Genomic DNA, 15,539 nt, shown 5'->3' on the forward strand with positions numbered 1-15,539 from the left:
GTTTGTAATTGTTCACAGCTATTTCATCAGATTCTAATGTAACAAGCATCTATTTCTATTTGACCACTTTCATTTCAATTCATTACGGGAACTCAGTGGAGGTGTGACTACAACTAGGACATTGCTGTATCCATGTTAATATAAGTGTTTAGTGGAAAAACTGCAGGGAATTAAATGAGTACATCAAAACTTAAAAATCAGTCATGGAATGTAACAAAGTAAAAGTAGTTAAGTATTATACTTAAGTAGAAAATGTACAGGAGGTATTTGTATTTTAGTACATTTTATAGTGCATACTTTTAATTCTCACTAACATTTGAGAGCAGCTATCTGTACTTTCTCTGCAACTGCATTTTTGAACGAGACTGAAAAGTAAAAGTATTTTTTATTATTGTCTGAGATCTGCTGAAAAGCAGAGGGTTGATTTGTAATGCGTTTGTGGTTTGGGCAAACAAAAATATACAAAGACAAATTTGCTAAATACTTTTACTTAAGTAGATTTTCAATGTGATACTTTTACTTTTACTTTACCAATATTTTTTGCTTGACTATCTGTACTTTTACTTAAAGGTGCACTTGCAACTTGAAGTGAAGGGTCCATCACCTGCTTGTCTTCATGGAGATATTACCGTGCTTTTTCCACAGTATGGAAATAACTTGGTAATCACAATGGAGACAGGTAAATGGTCAGATGTATGGAGAAGCAAGCCTGCGCATGGTAAGAATTCATGTCTGGATATTTTTGAGCTACAAAACACCTGTATTTGAACAAATACAAGGGAGATATTGTTAATGCTCCACTGTGGAACATTCCAGACAAAGTAACAAAAAAACAAGTACATCTACCACCACTGTTGAAAATCCAATATAACATTTCCACACTTCCTCTCTGACCAAAAATACATTTCATATTTTGAGTGCAGAATATAATGTTGCTGTACTTGTTTTGTCTGCACATTAACACATGCTGTTACCACCGGAGAGAGTGAAATTCACCTTAGAGCTAGAAGCCAAAAGTTAATTCATGTCCCACTGTTGTATTGACTCTTGCTTTTTGGCTGAGGGCACAGTATAAACATTGCACCAGGAGTTTGGGCCACAGAATAAAAGGCAGTTCTGAAAAGGTTTGCCATTTGGAGCCCCTCTGACCAGTGCTCTGATGAAAACACACAATTAATCCTGGCTCGCATCTTTCTGCTTGAATGTCAAAGAAAATCCTCTTTCACATTCACTGGGCCCAATGCAGGTTACTCACACGCAGAGCTCTGGAGCAGATGCTAAATGGTATGATTTTACAGATTACTCAAGGGCTTAGTCTGTCAGCGATATTATGGACTTCAATACAAGCTGCACTCTTTTCATGGTCAGATGTGTCAGAGTGGTTTCTGTTAGAGCAAACCCTACAGGAATTTCAATGGACTTCAAGCAAACTGAGGGTATAAAATTGTAAAATTGCTTAATAATGGCATAATAGACATATTATTGCTGTATCATTGTATTAACAAGAAGTGGGAGAAAACAGAACACAGGAGTTAAAGAGTGTGCATACATGCAGATTTGGTATTTCAAATATAAATACATGTCTCTCACAGAAACATGGTGGCCAAGATTCATTTGGTATTTTGATTTTCTAGATGATCATCCAATCAGAATAAGCCTCATATGAATCTCTCTGATCAAAACCAGCTAGTAATAAAAGAACTCTCTGATGTGAATATTCAATACTTCAACCTCAGCATCGACCAGGTTCAGGTTCAGATTGTAATTCATTTCTTAAACCAGCAAGTGAAAGCTACATTGAGTCCCTAATAAGGGAAATTGCAAGTGCAAGAAAAACAGCAAAACATGGGTATACAGAAGACTAGATTATTTAGTCAGTTGACAAAATCAACAACAGACCAACGCTGAGAATAACACGACACACTCCAATTTAAAAAAAAAAAATTTTTTATAATTTCTTAAAAGAAAAAATACAAAATGCTGTGCAGAATACAGGACGTTGGTCTTCACAATTACAGAGCAGAAGTCTTTCAAATGAATCAGAAAATTATGGGAAGACTGTTTAGCAAGTCCCTAATTGGATGTGTGGCTGGGTTGTTTCTGGTTTTGGCTGGTTGCAACAACAGCAACAATAAACAAAAAAGCTAACAACACAGGACTAGAAGTGGTAGTATCACGACTATATTGCTGGTTTCAGATGACATTCTACAGCCCAATATTATTTAATACAGATGGAGTCAGCTACCACTAAAATGCAGATTTTTGTTGTAATAATGCAAGTTCTCGGATCTAGTTACTAATGATAAATGATCAGGTTGAAAATTAACCTAATGGCAAAGTACAATGTCATTAATAGGAAAAATTGTCTCTTGCCCCCATCTGTGAGTATGACCTCATCACCGTCTATAGTCTGGAGGCAGTGTTCTGCTCTATCTTAAGTACATTTGTGGAATACCTCATGTCTGTGTTTTGTTATTGTTTAAAGGGCGATAAACTGGACATAGTTTAGCTCTGATAGCATGTAAGATCAAAGCTGTCTAGGTGCTGCGATAGGGTTACATTAGGACTGCATGGACTGGACTTACAAGTTTTATTATGTGGAGGTAATGCGCCATGGTGTACTGTGCTCTTAAAGCTGTGCTTTGAATAGCATCACACAAATGTGCCTCCCGACAACGTCCTGCTTTGATGTGACTGTGTTGTTCTATTTGATATTTCAAAAATAGTGTGAGGTAGAAGATGCAGGCAGTCACAATGATTGACTAGTAATCATTCGGTCCTTTATTGACCCCCAGTGAGAGGAGTAATTATCTTGGCAGGAGATGAAATTTGAAATTTGTCCTGACGCAGTGGCAGTACGTACTTCTCCATTTTAGAATTCACACAAAAAGCATCCCAAGCAGAAGACAGTTACACACAGACAAATGAGTGAAGAGGAGAGAATGGAGAGGTTGAGAAGGGTAACATTTCTGCTCCTGAGGACAATTTGGCCCGAGTTACAGAAGTATTAATTGGGGGATCATATGATTAGTTGAGAAATCAGAAAAAATAGGTGGTAAAAAATCACTTCTGATAAATCTTAATATTCACACCTCTATTATCTATCTACCTCTAGTCCTGACAGAGCTGATAAAAATACCCTGTTTCATAGTTTGAATGGTCATTTCCATTAAGTGATTACAGTTTAATGAAAAGTGAGAACACAGAGCTCTGTGACTGTAGGACAAAGACAGGGACCACTCAATGTGATTAGAAAATTTGGGCTTGTTTAGTCTTCCCTAAATCTGCCAGTGTTGTGCTTTATTCATATTAGATTTTCTTTGCATTAAGGAAATGGATCTTTACTATAGCTTTGAGTAACATAGCAATGTCATGCATGATGTATTAGATGTTGTTAGGTTAGGGGCAGTTAAATATTTTGTTGGTAATAGCAACCATTAGGATAACAAGATTAGCTTGTCAGGATGATGCACAACATGCACTCAGCACACAATTCCTAAGCGGACATGTTTTTTTACATTTCAGAGAGGAATCTGTTGAAATATAATATCACTTTAAATCACAGTGTAATGTTTTTTCTTGTCCAATTTTCTGTTAGTGCATCTTTAACCAACTGGCTACATCTACATTGAGTATGAGTCAATGCGTCCTTCACAAATGCAATAACTTCCCATGTATACGTCTATTGATCTACAGAATGTGACATACTCTAATAATATTGTTGTTGCTATTGCTTTGCCTCATATGTTTCATGGTATGGTATTACATTAATTTATTTCCATGGAAAAAAGCAGTTGGTATATACTATATACACTACCAGTTTACAAGAAGCCACTGTCTAATTCAATGTTTGATTTCTTTTTTTCTTTAAATACATACTTCACTAGCTAGGACCACGCCAACAACAATATAGTGAGAAGAAGTTTATTGATAATGTACAAAGCGAGGCAGAGATGGCTGGGTTGAGACTATGGGTGGGGACTCCGTCTCAATCTACAATTGGCCCAGCTGGAACGGGACCCCCTTTGTAGGGGTCTTTTGACTGAAAGACAAAATAGGGGATGGGAGGTTGGGGTCGATTTAGCAGATACAAACTGGGATGATGGGAAAGGCTGCTACATATAGGCTTCTGGGAAATTAGAGGCGGGGTTGAGGTGAGTTGTGGTTCGCTGGTGAGAGGAGAGGGCGACTGAGGCGTGGTCCTGCTCCTGAATCTCAGTTAATCATATTAACTACATATCTTGGTGTCTTCTATATGTATATAAAATGTCAGAAGTAGTAAACAGAAAAACCCCCAAAACAAAACAAAAAAACTATGAATGAGAGGGTGAGTCCAAATATATATATATGTATATATATCTATATATATATATATATATATATATATATATATATATATATATATATATATATATATATATATATATATATATATATATATATATATATATATATATATATATATATATATATATATATACATATAAAAACACATTGTCAGTAGATGTAAGAAAGATAAAGTGTAACTGTGGAACATTCAAGGCAATGCAATAGACATAACAGTCTCCACAGCAGGATGTTGTCTTGTTTCCATCAGAGCTGAGCCTAAGGTGAGAGGGCGACCTTTGCTAATGACTTAATTGTCTGATTCGTGCTGACAGAGGGAACAACTTAATATCCTCTTCAGTGAGCGTCACACAAACACACCAGACATGTTCAGGGTCTGCTTAAAGGGCCAATATTATGCTATGTTCTGATCTGTTATAATGATGTTTCCTCATCACAAACATACCTAGAGTCTGTTTCATTCACACATATTTAACACAAACCCTGCATTTATGCTGAGTTCTTCTCTCAAACAGAAAACACGCTCATCCACCTTGTGATGTCATGTGGTAATATAGGAAGTGCTCCACTGTGTTTTTGAACTCAATATACCTTCACTAGAATCATTTGGAAGATTTCAGCTATTGCCAATTTAACACTAAACAAAAGGTAAAAGGCAGCTGTTAACTTGAAAACTACAGCTTCAATGACATCACAAGGAGGAACAGAGCATTTTGACAGGATTACTCAAACGTGTTAAAGAAACAAAAACAGCTCCATGGTATGTTTTTGAGGTAACAACAGTATAGCATAGCTTAAAGTTCACAAGAGCCAATTTTGCATAATATAGGACCTTACTACTATATGCCATGCACATCTATGATCGGATTGTTTGCTTACAGGTCTGGCATCTGCATTATGTATTATTTATGTTAAGATATTTCTTCAGGATAGGCAACTAGGCAGTCAAACCACGAGAACCTTCATACACAAGATTACTCAAAAAGAATAAATAAGATTGTAAATAGATAGCTGAGGTTAAAAATAGCATAATATATTTCAGGAGGTAAGTCAGAGCTTAGTGAGTTTATTGGAGAATGACTCAACACTGCTTATTATAGAAAATATAAATCTTAGTTTGCAGGTGCTCTTACCAGCTGTGCGTTGTCAATGACGTGGACCCGAAGCTCTGACTACGTTAACAGTGACTTTTAAATCCATATCAGAAACAACAATTTGGAGTCTAAATTAGTAATTCAGAATATTAATATGTGACATTTTAGGAGGTCAGACAAGGGAGGAAGGTGAATCCACTGGAATAATGTGTTACTCATTTAGGTTGAATTCACCACTTCTGGCTGGGGTACAGGTGGGGGTTCAGGCAAGGTGAATGTGTTGAAAGATACTGAAAATGACTAAAACTGAATGAATTATCCAAGTGACATGGATTTCAAAAACACAAAGGAGCTCCTGACTCCCACAACATGAAACCAGAAAGGGATGAGTTAAGGGTTAAGAGGTAGATGTAAAAATAACTCACTTAAGCAGGATTACCTTTTTGCTGGGGGTCTCCCTGATTGCTTGTTTCCATGGAGATGATCTTTCATTGTTTGGAATGTTCCACTGAATGACATTAAATGTGTCTCTCTACTGAATATATATATTAAAAAAAAAAAAAAAAAAACTTGAAAAACATGCCTTGTTAGTGACACCTGTAACTTGGCTTGTCATCATGGAGAAAAATGCCTTAACATGGAACATTTCAGGCAATGCAATCAAAAACAATGCTGTCAACTAAAATATTTGTATCTCTCAATGTTGCATTTTTGTAGCAAAGATGGTGCCACCTAGTGCCTCCTCTCAATTTCATTTCTCTCCAGCAATTAGGTCAGGAATCAGAATACACTAGACGGTTTGCAAGAACCCTGGAAGTTGTAGGCCACACACCAGCCAATCAGTGAAGAGCTGTGAAGCCATGACTGGGTCCCTTTTGTAGTACGGCAAAACAGTGAACAAAGTGTTCGAGATGAATATAGACGAAGTCATACGTTCTGTGTTGGCAACGATTCCCGATCAAGAATTTAAAGCGGGAACAAAGAGAATGTTTAGTGAATTTTATCAAGGGGAAAGACGTTAATGCCCTTCTTTCTATGGGATTTGGGAAATGCTTAATATACCGGTTAGCCCTGCTAGCGGCACATTACATACACCACAACCAAATAGCAGTAAATGGTTAAACAAAAAAGTACCAGAATACCGTCAAGTGAACGAATTCTAATGCTGTGAGGTCAGACGGTTTCCACAAAGTGAAACCAGCTGATGAATCAGACTAGCATTTTTGCTGACTATTCAAAATGACTAAAACTGTGACTAAATTTTGATATTTTTGTTCAACCAAAAGCACTGATATTTTTGTCAGAGACTTTCAATGCCAGAGCCCCAAACCAAGTCATAAACAATCTTAGTCCAAGGAACATGTCTGTACAACTCACCCTTATGTAATGGATAACCCGATGACCTGTCAATCATCAAATCATTATTGCACCGTCTTCCTGTGACCTCTTGTATAAAGCTGTGATTTTATATTTTATTACTTATTTTTCAATTTTATTTTGACTTGTACATTTACATTTATATAATTATGCCTTATTTGACACCAGTCTCTTGCTATCTTTTTTGCTACTTATTTAGAATATATTACAACCGTTTCTATTTTTGCTCTTTATTATATTATATTGTGATGTGTGAGCTCCTGGGTCTAACTAATGGGAAAAAAAAATTCAGTGTACTTCCTATATTTTGAAATGGTACCTTCAGCCACAGAGGAAGTCCCGCTTCCAGTGTCTGTATTTGTGAGTGGGTCGAGTGGTGACAGATGGCATCAGAAACAGATGATGTCAGTCGGCTCTGGCTCCATTGGCTTGATCATAGCAGTGCGTCATGTGACCTGCCAACATGTGAACAGACATTCTTCAGAAATGTAACACAACATGTAGAATAAGTCATGTACTGAATACCTATGGGAAGAACTTTTTAATGAGGAATTCTACTATGTGTTTTAATGTGAGATATTTTTAAATATATCAGCAGAGAGAAAGCCAGCAGATGTGACTTAAATCCTTGGCTCACTCCATCTGCATGACCTTTGACCCTAGGAGAGATTCAGTGAATACATCCTCTCTCCTTGTTGCTCTTGTGTGGCTCTAATCACACAATTACATGTAGTGGCTCTTCAGAACTGTGACGCAGGAAAAAGCAGGTGATGGTGGAATGTGGCTGACTGCGATAATAATCATCTCCAGGGGTCTTGTGTAGAATTAAAAAGCATGTGTTCATCTCTCCATTCTAGTACATATACAGTACATGCAATTTTAGAATGCCAGAACACCTTGTAAATAATAGATGTACATGGACAAGAACAAAATGTGTTCTCAAAAGGATAAAAGATAGAAATACTATAAAAAGATCCAAGTCTGCCAAATGCGGTACACAGCGGTCACACTGCCATAGCAACAGAGTTTGTATTGTATATATATTTCTATAAGACGAGATGTGAACCTTGGAAAAAAGTATAGCTTGAAGTTTGAAGGTGAGTGGGTGAAATAGGTCTGTATAGGTACTGCTACTTCAATTTAAACTAGGTCAATCAAATACTGGACAAAGAACCCAGAGGAAAAGTTGTGAGTAAACAGGACAAAAGGGCACAACAGGAAATAACTATATGTATGTCGTTCTGAAAAACTATAATTCACTCAGTTGTTACTACTAAAATGACTTACTCATTTTGTTCTTTTGTTTGTTCTTCCAAATAAAATACAACACTTTTTGCTGAATTGCTGTTGGAAAAGTCTTTCTTCAGTGAGACATGGAAAAGTGACAAGAGAACATACATGACAGAATAGCGGTTTTTAGTTGATCTTTATGGCGCGTCTCTAAGTAGCACTTGAGTCGCTTTGGGGTCTGAGTGGCTGTTTGACGTGCTGCCATGGCGACAAGGTGATGTCTGCCAGTGAGGTGTGGTATGTTGCCACCGGTGAATCATCACTCAAGTAAAATAAACCTGTGCACAGCCAGAGTTGGAAGTGAAGTCGTGACAAATGTTTCATCCGTGACCTCACCTATTTTATTTAATAGTTTATCTGTAAATGAAGTAGTGCCAGTCAACTTACAGAGACAAAGCCATGCCTTTTGTTTTCTCTTACATTGGCTGTGACAGGTAAAAACCATAGACTGGATAAAAGTGGACTAAGGGAGTGTGACGTCACCTATAGTGTTCTGCTTCAGTCAAATGAAGCTCCCAAGGCTAGCAAGTTATAGGGCAAATTTAGAACTGAGTCCTGGGTTAGATATAGGAATTTATTTATGGAACAGGATCTTGTAAAGCGGGTTAATATGAACAATTTATGGCCAAAAAACTACAACACTGCCTGCAGAGGTTACAGAGAGAGGGGTGAGCATTTCTCAATGTAAAATCAAATTGAGCCAGAGTCAATGGAGCTGGAAGCTCTTCCATGGTCATTTTCCATCAGGAACGCAGTGGCTAGCTGTTAGCTATGTCCATTTATGGTAAAGACTGAGAAATAGCCTACTTCAAAATATTTATACTAAACATATGAAATTATTTGACATCTGTAAAAATGACTGGAACATCTGCCTCGGTACCAACAACCCTGCCCACAATGCCAAGTGTGAGTGTGGACAATATATTTTAATACATTTTTTAATTAAAACAACAAAGATCTACCAACAACTTCACCTTTGACAAGAGGGCAGACTAGAAAGTTTTACATAGAAGAGGCAGAAGATGTTTAGCCTGATTCATCAGCCGGTTTCACTTCGTGGAAACCATCTGACCTCGCAGCATTAGAATTCGTTCGCTCGACAGTAGGCTGGTACTTTTTTTAATATAACCAATCGCTGCTATTTGGTCGTGATGTATGTAATGCGCCGCTAACTGGTATATTAAGTTTTTCTCAAATTCCGTAGAAAGAAGGGCAATAACGTCTTTCCCTTTGATAAAATTCACCAAACATTCTCTTTGTTCCGGTTTTAAATCCTTGATCTTCGCTGATTGACTGGTACCAGACTCGCACTTTCAGAGTTCTTGCAAACTGTTTCGTGTATTCCCATTCCTGACCTAGTCGCTGAAGAGAAATGAAAATGAGCGGAGGAACTAGGTGGCGCCAGACTGGCAAGAAGATGTTACCATTAAATGACAATGTATTTATTTATACGTGACCATTTTTAAGCTCCATGAGGTAACAGAATCTGGAATTAAATGCAATTTTACTTTGCCTTTACAGAATTACTGTGTGTGCTTCATCAAAATAATAGTACAAAATATCCAAAATTGTGGCTATATTCACATAAATAGCCAGTAAAGATTGTAACCATGCAAAATGTGTCTAGTATTTCTATACATCTATAAAAGGAGAAATACACAAGGATGGAAGGAAGAATACATGACGAAGCATTAGTGACTTGTTGTATGACTTGTTTATCACATGCTAAATTGAATGGGAGTGCGAAGTGACGTTACCAGTGTGTGTGGGCTTTCACCACTGTGAGGATGGGATGGATGTGTGAGGGGGAGAGTGCTTCTACCTGGCAACCGTAAAGTATCTGTATGATTCACTGCTTGCATTGTGTCTTCACGGGTACGAGAGGAGGCAGCGCGAATCGAGCTCAAGTGCGAAAAGCAAACACGTGAGATATTAAGAGTGATTTTAATGAATGTGACGCCGTAAACGAAGCGGCGCAGACAGGTTCCTAATAAGAGACTACAAATTTATAAGTCAACCACTCACTGGAACTTACTTATATGTAACACTTTGAATTAAAACAATGAAGTTGATTGCTACAAATGTGTTAACTGAGTGGTAAAAAAAAAAAACAACCAACCCTAAATTTAGCTAATTTCCTGATTGTTCTCTTAATTAATGTGTTTATTTGACAGGGACATTGTGAAATAAATTTATTGTACAGACTAAATTTAACTTCAGGCTAACTTCCCACTATGGTCCTTGAGAAGAGGCAAAGTGACCCCAGGTTAACAGTGCACAGATACTTCATAAAATTGTCCATTTAAAATACAGCTACAAAACAAACCCAACAATCCATCACTAGCAGAAGGAGCACCTCACCAACACTCCAAATACATGTTTACAAATTGAAATATGAACATATACATTATTCCTACAGACAGCAGATCACTAATGTCTACAGGAGTTTCAGGCCCTGCTACTTTAACCGAGAAGCAGTTCTGTCCAAACGAGGTGGCTCTAAAGTTCACAAAACAGTCTCCTCTAGAGGTTTTCTCACACAATCTCACAAAAAACATTTAGGAGTGAGGGTGTCTGGTCATGAACAGTTTTGTACATTACACTAAGACTGACATTTTCTAATATTAACATTTTATATTCCCTTAATAATATTACAATAATGATGCGACATAGGTTTCTTATTTAGTATCTTGAGTACTTGTTTGTTTACATTTTGAAGAGGTTGCATTGCAGTTTGTTGCCAGTAATGATGTTGTAATGCAGTGTGTAAAATGTGAAAATTATATTGAATAAAAAGCTTGGTAGCATCTGTACTCATTTTGAAAAGGGTCTGAAAACCATCTCCAGCCACTAGGGATACTGCCCTCAGGCTGCTACATGCTGTATTGTCAGTATTCCATTACAAATAGATACCGGTCTTCATTCCTATGACAATTCACTATTCATGCATTTCAGACATGTTGACAACTTTAAACCCTTAAAGATATTCTGTTAACTGTAATGTTAACTGTACTTAATTCTTAATCACTATGAAACCCGGAAATTAAAGTCTCAGATTTTATGTTTTAAATTGTTTTACTCAGTTACATTTGTTGACTTCAGAGCCCCTCTTCATTTTGATATTACTGCTCAAACAAACTGTCCCTCGCTGTGTTTATACAGTGCCCTATTGTGGAATCCAGAGCCTCTTATTTGAATTAAGACAGCATTTTCTCCTGAACTGTTGTTTACGTGTTCATCCCTAGTCCAGCTCCATTACCCAGCCTGTCCGGTCCTTCTTTTACTAGCTCCCTGTTTTACTACATCTTCCTTTCACTCTCAATCATCCCAGGGTAGTCTAGTAGACTAAGTCTAAAAGTTTATATACTCCTCCTGCTCATTCAGTCTTTACTACATTCTTGATCAGTGAAGAGAGACACTTGAGCTCTGTATCTGTTGTTGCCTTCTGTATTCTCTATTATTCCCTATTTGAGCTTGATTCTGATTTTATACTTACCAGCTTTTTTTTTCTATTCGAGATTTTACCAGTTTGGAGGATATTTAAATTGATGTAATGACATATATTCCTTTGTTGTCTTTCAGCCTAATTTGTTGCACAGTATTAAAGTTGTACTACATAACTGTGGAGGTGGAGGACATGACATTAAACATATCTATCTGGCATTTATTCATTTTAAGTGTTCTTTGCTCAAAAATGCAATAATAACTTCTGTGAATAGGGGTGACTCTCCACAGTGCTGTAATCAGCTTGTCTCCCTCGTGAGGTTTAATCTACACTGTGGAACATTTTAGGACAAAACAATAACATTCCCATGGAGACAAGCAGGTAGCGGACCCTCCACCAGAAAAGTTGTGCTGTGCAACTTTAAGCATTATTGGTTGAAGGACACTTTCTGTCTACGTTTGACTGTATTCTTTGTGTGATTTGGGTCCAGTTTATTGGCATGACAGCTATTATCTATCTGGAAGAATATGTAATTAAAACAACATTCAGGCTGAACAGGCAATAATCAATGTACTTCGCCTTTGAGAATGACCACCACTGCCATGTCCATTATTCATCCAACCACAGGAAGCACAGCATGGTCACTTCATGTGATTGAGGGCATGACTATTATAGACTGAGGATCACCTTAATTGTCTCTTGCCCATTAAGTCCACAAATTGACCATATGAAATCATGCCTCTTGTTCGACAAAGGATCCCACAGCCAATGACAATGGATTGGAACAGCATCGATGGCATGTTGTCCTCTCCTGCTACAGAGACACAACAAAAAATGCACAAAAGATGAAAAGTAGCAAAAATTTACAATGCCTTGAATATGTAATAGATTTGGCAGTTTCGTTGGAGTAACATTGCTAATGAAACACTCCGGTGAGATGTGAGGATTTCTACCAAAGTGAAGTGTGAAATCAGTGCGTTCTGGAAAAGTGAGAACTGATATGAATCATCAGAAGCTACATGCCACAAAAAAGCTTGAGTCTTTATCATTGATTTAGTCTTATATAGAGTTATTAAAGGCGCATTGTGTAACTTTTTTGATGGAGGGTGCGTCAAATGCATGTCTCCATGAAGATGTTATTGCTTTGTCTGGAATGTTTCACACTTTGGTATTAAATCTATCCCCATGGACACCAAACCAGACCACATTACAGGTCAGATCTGCGGAGAGCCGACCCTGCTCAAAGTCAGAATGCCTGTTTTTCTACAAGTTTTTTTAAGCTATAAAACCACCTGTAATTGAACAAATGTAAAGTAGAGCTGTTTAATGTCATACTGTGGAACACTGAAGGTAGAACAATGACATATCCATAGAAACAAGCAGGTGATGGACCCATAAAATACATAGTAACATAGTGCATCTTTAAGTATGTGATATTAAAATGATGTCTTATGCAGTATTATGTAACCATGCAGTTGTACTCAATTACTTTAACTTTTTTTTTTTAATGCAGCCTAATTTGAAACAAAAGGAAAGGTGTCAGAATGATTCATTGTTTGGATGTGGTTTTGGAGTTGAAAATGTTTCACAAAGACATCCATTCAAGCTATTCATTAAAGGTGCATCAAATTACTCTTCCAGCGGAGGGTCTATCATGTGCACGTTGCCATGGAGATGCCTCTGCTTTGCTGGAATCTTCCACTGTAACTTAAAGTGCCCATATTACACTATTTTCTGATTCATGTTATAATGTTGTTTCCTCATCAAATACATATTGTGTTTCATTTCATTCATACATGTTTAACACACACACCTTGCAAACCTTGTTCTTCTGTCAAACGGAACTCTAAACACTCTGTTCCACCTTGTGATGTCATGTGGTAATACAGGAATTGCTCTACTGTGTTTTTAAACTCCATTCACCTTCACTAGAATCAAGTGGGTAATTTCACACCTGGAATTGCCAGTCTCTACGGAACTCAAGGTAAAAGATAGCTGTTAACTCGAAAACTACTACTTGATGATGACATAGCAAGGCGGAAGAGAGTATTTTGCACTTTGGAGGTGTAGACAGAATAAGGGTTACTCAAACATGTGTGAGTGAAGCAAAACACAACTCAAGGTATGTTTTTGTTGAAATAACATTATAACATGAATTAAAGCTCAAAAGAGTCAGTTTTGTGTATAATATAGGATCTTTAACTTTCATTTACTGAATTGCATTTTATTGTTTAAAGAAGCAACAGCAACTCAAATTATCTCCATGGAGATATTTTTTTATTTGTTTAGTTCAGGGTAAATGCTTCACAATCATGACTGAATCCTATATATCATGTGAATGAAGGGGCTTTATTGACCCTTGGCTAGAATTTCTATCAACTCTGACAAAAACAAAAATGACACAACAACAAACTTTCTCCCCCACAAATTATCAAACTGATATGAGAAAAAACATAACCCCAGATAAGTACACCCACTGAGCGCTTGGCATTTTATTCACTTGATAACACATCCCATATCTGCTGTGAACTTATCTTTATTAATGACATTATGCTATGAACCGTTTTAACAATGAAGCCTGATGTATTTGCCTTCCAAATGCTACAGTCTCAGTGAGAGTGTGTGGTCTGAATGACAGGTGGAGCACTGGAGCGCACTATTGGCAGGCTAGTTGAGGATTAGTCGGCCGAGCACTTCATCCCTGCTGCAACAAGCTGAAATAGGAATAAAGGCTTTAATCCTGAGGTGGAGGGGCCAGTGGCAGACAGCACACACAGAGATGGAAAAACACCCATTGTGTTTTAAACAATAACATCCTGTGTACTCCACTAAAATGGAGTATTGTTTAAAATAGGTTTGTATTATTCACATATCTAAGTCTACACCAGCAAGATGTGTGAATGATAACAAGTGTGGTGTCATTTCACACACTGAAGGATACTCAGGGAAGATGAAGCCTGTATCTGCAAATATAAACGTATGTATAATCTCATTAAATAGAAATAGGAAATGCCTGTGTTTAATTCACTAGAGTAGATAGAGAAGGCCTTGCTCAGCTGTTTTATAATGAAAAATGGAAGATATCACTGGTGTCCCATGTCCAGTAATGCAGATCTGGCTTTTGGTTATATGTATTTTGTGTATGCGGTTAATCCTGTTGTCACAGTGGGGATGTGGGTTTTGAATGAAGCTGGTGGAGATGACCACAGCTTGTTCATTCATGATCTCTACAGTTGGGCTGGATGCATCTATGCACTGTTATTTTTACCTCGAGGTTTGGCTGCCATCTTCTGGTAAAATAAAGTAACAGTTTACACATACCTTGACATGTCTTCTGCGTCCTTCTTCAAGGGGTCACGTGATCTTACGTATCCTGCCAGCTGCCAGATTTGGAGCCTTTCTCCTCCCTGCATTGGCAATAGCGCCATCAGCAGTCCGACTTCGCCGACAGCTCTCCAGGTTCTTGAAAGTTGATAGGCCCCTTGTCTCTGTTTAGAGTCATATGGGATCATTTCTGGATCACAATAGCCATCTTAATCCAATGTTTGTGTCTATAGTCTGTGGAAGTGAAGATGGTCATAGTTTGCCTTGTGGTAGATAAATCTTTAGGGTTTTCTCAACATGTGCCTCTTTAGACTAAAGGTCCAAATATTGTGTTAAATTTTCTTTAAATATAATTTAAATACTTAATAGTTATAAACATAAATACAATTCATGCCACAGTAAGAAACGATATTCCCGCGGATGTGCCTCGTCTTGCCGCACCTGAGCTTCCCTTTTTCAGCCCCTTTTCTAGAGAAATAGGCACCGGCATATAAAGCCCACAGCGCCACCTTGTGGCTAGGAGGGGAAGTACATTTTGGCGCCTACATTGCCCTCCATTCCATTTATTTTTGTGCTTTTCCAGTCCTTGTCTCTTTCTTCTGCAATGATCTGTGTTGGCCGATTTTTACTGTTCTGTTTCTTCTTCTAAAGAAGGATGCAAA

The sequence above is a fragment of the Boleophthalmus pectinirostris genome, unplaced genomic scaffold (genome assembly GCF_026225935.1).
Source record: "Boleophthalmus pectinirostris isolate CB_2022bp ecotype Guang Dong unplaced genomic scaffold, ASM2622593v1 HiC_scaffold_1, whole genome shotgun sequence".
NCBI classification, from domain to species: Eukaryota; Metazoa; Chordata; class Actinopteri; order Gobiiformes; family Gobiidae; genus Boleophthalmus; species Boleophthalmus pectinirostris.